The following is a 5,462-nucleotide window of genomic DNA, read 5'->3' as shown; positions in this document are numbered from 1 at the left end:
ATGTGGGGATTATGGGAACTACGATTCAATATGAGATTTGGGTAGGGACGCAGCCAAACCATATCACAGTTGTTATGACTGACATGTTTGAAATGAGATCCATCATTCTATTTTATGTGGTAGGCAAGATGACTGTATGCTTTTCCATCCTAGAGCTTAAGTAAAATCTTACACTGTATGAACTCTGTTTACTTTGCTTTACTCTGTCTTTATAATAATGCCACACTATTTTGATTAAACTTATCAATAAGTTTTGATATCTGGTACTGTGAGTCCTCCAACTTGCTGTATTATTTTTTATTTTCTGTTAAATAGCTAATGGATTACATCTTAGTTCAAGTGATAGATACTTACATGCATGCATACACACACCCATAGAAACATAAAGGTATCCTGAGTCCCTACTCACAAGATTGTTATCATGGTTCTGTGAGTTAATGTAGTTAGGATATTTTGCATACACTTGATCTACATTGATTTTCTTACCTCATGTCCTTACACCTAATCAAAATAAACTATGGCCAAAGACAGAACAGAGACTCTTTCTCTCCAAAGTTCTGGGCTTCTGAAGAGTTGGAGGAACAGATGAATAGCAGATGGGACAGGAGAAATCTCCTGATTGTGAAAAAGAATCAGCCTCCTAGAAATTTCCCATGAGAAGTACAATCTAAAGAGGAGTCAGAGTTTTAAAACTCACCCATGAGTGTGGTCATCGCCATTACCTCCGCTGCTTTGGTGTCATGAAATTATTTACAGCCAGAACACCTGGGCTTAAATCCCAAGCTTTTCCACTTACTATGTGACCTTGGGTAAATCATCTGACCTCACTCAATCTTTTTATTGGTAAATGGGGATATTATTTTCTTGGCATATATCATAGGATCATTTTAGTATAATTAACAGGAACAAGAAAGAAGACCATGGCTGCAGATAGAATGTGCGTGATATCGGTGAGATTCAGAACTATAGTCAAAATAGCTAGTAGTTAAAGGACAGGGTTAGCACTCAACAGGAAACCAAGGAGCAAGATTGGCCACCAAATTGGGTCTGCATGGCAACGGTTAGAAGGAGATTTATCCTGGCCGGGAGTGGTGGCTCAGGCCTGTAATCCCAGCACTTTGGGAGGCCAATGCGGGCAGATCACCTGAGATCAGGAGTTCCAGACCAGCCTGGCCAAAATGGTGAAACCCTGTCTATGGTGAAACCCTGTCTTTACTAAAAATACAAAAAATTCCCTGGGCATGATTGAGTGCGCCTGTTATCCCAGCTACTCGGGAGGCTGAGGCAGGAGAATCGCTTGAACCCTGGAGGCGGAGGTTGCAGTGAGCAGAGATAGAGCTATTGCACTCCAGCTTGGACAACAAGGGCAAAACTCCATCTCAAGACAACAAAAACAAACAAAAAAGGAGGTTTAGCCCATGGTTATGTGGTGGGAAGCAGGGTACAGAGGAACAGTAGACCACACATCTGTGCCACAAAGAATGATCTGTTAATGAGGAAGAGACCATGATACAAAAGAAAGAGACAAAGTCCTGGGTAAGATGAGGAGGAGAAAGAGGGTGGATATTTTTTCATATGAACCAGGAGGCAGGAAGCAGCAGTTAGGAGCAGATGTAGCAGGTTGGTAGAACTGCTCATATGTAGATCAGAGAGTTCCTGCCCAGTGTTTGCTATCTTTTTCAATGTCTTATGAGATAAAGTTACCAGTGAAATGTAGGGGTAGGGCAGGATTGAGAAATGAGGAAAGATGTAGTGATTAACTTCTTCTTTTTTTTTTTTTTGTATAATCCAAGGGCAAGTTTTCATCATTTTTTAATGGTAAAGCATAGAAGGTGTCTCAAGACCCTCTTTCTTGACCTTCCATCGCCCTAATTTTACTTGCATTCTCCCCAGCTTTTTCTATACCCTTCCATTCTATTCAGCATCTCTGTTCAGCATTCTCTTCTGTCAGTTGATTCCACTCCTTCTCATAGCCCTCCACCCTTCTGTTACTTTCTGTGTCCTGTAAATTACTGCCTCAATTTTTGATAGGATTTGTTTTTTTTAGGTTCTTAGACAATATACTTTGGGGATTAATTAAATTTTATGATTTTATTTTATCTCTTTTGTTGGCTTATTAGTTATAACTCTTTGTTTTGTTAGTTTAGTGATTTATTTAGGGTTTACTAAATTTATCTTTAACTTAATCACAGTCTACATTCAAATGACACTATAATGCTACTTAATGCACACTTAATGAATGGTATAAGAACCTTATAATGATATTTCCAATTGTCTCCTCCCAGACTTTATGATATGGTTATACATTTTATACACTTTTAAACACACATGTATGTTATAAATCCCATACTATATTGTTATGCTTTTTGTTTAAATCATTATATTTTAAAGAGATTTAAATAATAAGAAAAAAATCTTATAAATTTACCCATGTAGTTACCATTTCTGAAGCTCCTTATTCTTTTGTATACATCCATATTTCCAGGTTGTAAATTTTCCTTAACATTTCTTATAGTGTGGATATGCTGATGATAAATTCTTTTAGCTTTTGTGTTTCTAAAAAGGTGTTTACTTAGCCCTTGTTTTTGAAAAACAAATTTTCTCTCTGAGTATAGAATTCTAGTTTTCATTTTTTTCATAATTTAAAGATGTTTCTCCACTAGATTTTCATTTGTATTGTTTCTGATGAAAAATTTGCTGGTATCCTTTGCTTTGCTTCCATGATTTTCTCTGTATCATTGAATTTTGAGCAATTTGATTATTATAACCCTATAACCCTTGTTGTTTCTTGTGCTTGGGGTCTATTGACCTTCTTGGATCTGTGGGTTTATAGCTTTTAGCAAATTTGGAAATATTGGCTATTATTTCTTCAAATATTTTTCTGTCTGTTTCCTCCTTCAGGGACTCCAATTATATTAAACTGTTTGGAGTGACCCACAGCTCACTGATGCTCTGCTGATTTCAAAAATTCTCTTTTCACTTGGTGTTTCATTTTGAATAGTTTCTATTGCTCTGTCTTCAAATTCACTGATATTTTTTCCTACAGTGTCTGATCTGCCATTAATCCCATCCAAAGTATTTTTCATCTCACACATTGAGATGTGTGAACTCTGTATTAATTGTAATTGGTTGGTTTTTCTCCTTCTTATGACTTATGTTTTCCTGCTTCTTTGAATGCTTGGTAATTTTTGACTGGGTGACAGACACTGTGAATTTTACTTTGTTGAGTGATGGATATTTTTGTATTCCTATGAACATTCTTGAGCTATTTTCTGGGGTACAGCTAAGTGATTTGGAAGTACTCTGACCCTTTTGGATCTTGCTTTTAAAACTGGTTAAGCAGGACTGGAGCAGTGCACAGTGGAGGTCTAACTTTTCCCCACTACCGAAGTAAATTTCTTTTGTGGACTTTATCCAGTGCTTATGAATCATGAGGTTTCTTTCAGTCTGGGTAGCTGGAACAGGTACTACTCTGAGCTGTATGTAATTGCTGGACATTATTACCTCTAATCCTTTCAGGTGATTCCTTACCCAGCCTCACGTGGTTTCTTCACATGCTTGCACTGATCACTGTTCAGCTGAATACTCGAGGGGGACTCTCTGGAGATGTTCAGTGTGCTCTCGGCATGCTGATCTCTCCTCCCCAATATTCTGTCCAACAAATCCTAACTGCCTTGGTCTCTCAGACTCTCAGCCCCATCTCTCAATTTAGGGAGCCCACCATACTCTGCCTGTGTTTTCCCTCCCCGAATTGCAACCTGAAATCTCTCAAGTCAGACAATCATAGTGCTCATCTTGTTTGCTTCTCAGTTCTCAGAGATCCTCTATTGCCTGCTGTTTGGTGTTCGTTATTTCATAAATTGTGTCCATATTTTTGTTTTGTTTTTATGTAGGAGAGTAAATCTGATCTCTGTTATTCCATCTTGGCTAGAATCAGAAGTGCAGATCTAATTTTAAAAGATTTCCAAGAGGCAGTTATCATGGCATCTAAATGGCTAAGAACTGTCTCAGATAAAGGTTTGAAGGAGCTCTTAGCAGCATTTGTTGGGAGAGGCAACTAATGGTTGTTCCAAACCCTTCTCTTAAAGAACTTTGTTTTCCCATATAAGCCATCTCTCTTTTGTGTTCGTTCTGAGCTGGGCTTGGATGAAGGTGATGCCCCAGCTGAGTTGCTGCTTTATTTATAAATGGCAAATTACCGCAGATTTATAGCAATGCACTCTACGAACCACCTTGGGGATTTAAAGGGAATGATAAGATCCAAAGACCATCAGCTGACTTCAATCAGCAAAGCTCTGAGCCATCTCTGGTGTATTGAACTACAAGAGTTGGAAATTCATAGGCTTCTGAGCCAAAATGAGATTCGCATTCAATGTAAATAAGAAATAGTCTGTGATTCTGCAGTTTTGTTTCCTGACCCAGCATGTCCTGCAAAAATAGAAATGTCAGTGCCTGGCAGTGGTGGAGCATGCCATCTGAGATTGTGACCTGAAAGACCAGGAAGGCGCTGGCTCTACAGCCAGCTGGCAGGCTGCCATTGCCAATGGGAAAATCATTCCTGTGTGATAAGACAGCAGCAAATGCTTTCCCTGTGGCTGTGATTAAAGCGGGCTCTGCATTATGACAACAGTGCTTCAAGCTTTGCATAGCAGTCATTTTTGCTAAATATTCATATGCTTATTTATACTCTTCGAGGCCTTGCCTGAAATCAGGGAGTTTAGAATTTCAGGCACAAACTATTTCCCTTTTTGGGAAGAAAGATTAGTGGACACAGGCATCGAGGAGTTAAGAAAGGGATGGGAAAAGGGAAAGACGATTTTGTAATCAGTCTTTAGAACTGTGTATTTCTCTGGATGCTTAGTAGAAGGGAGTTACTAATTGTGTAGGGTGTGTATCCGTGTAAGCCTCAATCCCAGGGGGGCGTATTTGTCCTAACCCAGCAACTCATAAATGTGTGTTGAATAAATAAATGAATAATCTATAAAAATGGTACAATGTCCTCTGGGGCAGAGACTAAAGGTTGTCTTTGTAACCACAGAATCTAATCAGGGTTCCTGGCTAATGCAATAAACTCAAATACATGTTTTTGGATTAGTTAACGGGTGAGAAAAGGAAGGGAGGAAAAGTAGGATGGAGGGAAGAAGGGGGAGATGGTGAAAGGATGAGAGGAAGGAAGAGTTTGAGAACAGACAGGTGGGCTGGCTACTTCACTTCTCTGGACCAGTGCACCTGGGTGCCAAGAAGCAGCTTTGTTTGCCTTCTCCAGCTGTTTGTTACACCTGACTTAGGGCCATAAAATCTCAGGCGTTTTTGGTGAGCCTCTTCACAGTTTGTTAGCCCTTTGTAATTTACAAAGCATCTCGGAGGTTTCCAGGAGGCACTGGCCACTAGAAAAATTCTTGTCTTTATTAACTCTAGCTCCTCTTGTACCCCTCCCCTAGCTAGGAAAGATATGCATGTCT

At 39.2% G+C, this 5,462-nt stretch overlaps 1 protein-coding gene across 1 annotated transcript in view; it reads left to right on the top strand.

Moving 5' to 3' along the window:
* Positions 1–5,462, top strand: part of LOC107000219 (uncharacterized) — a 106,940-nt gene that overhangs the window by 81,981 nt on the left and 19,497 nt on the right. The window lies entirely within an intron of this gene.

The sequence above is a fragment of the Macaca mulatta genome, chromosome 9 (assembly GCF_049350105.2).
Source record: "Macaca mulatta isolate MMU2019108-1 chromosome 9, T2T-MMU8v2.0, whole genome shotgun sequence".
In the NCBI taxonomy this organism is placed as follows: domain Eukaryota; kingdom Metazoa; phylum Chordata; class Mammalia; order Primates; family Cercopithecidae; genus Macaca; species Macaca mulatta.
This window is presented reverse-complemented; position numbering and strand designations above follow the sequence as displayed.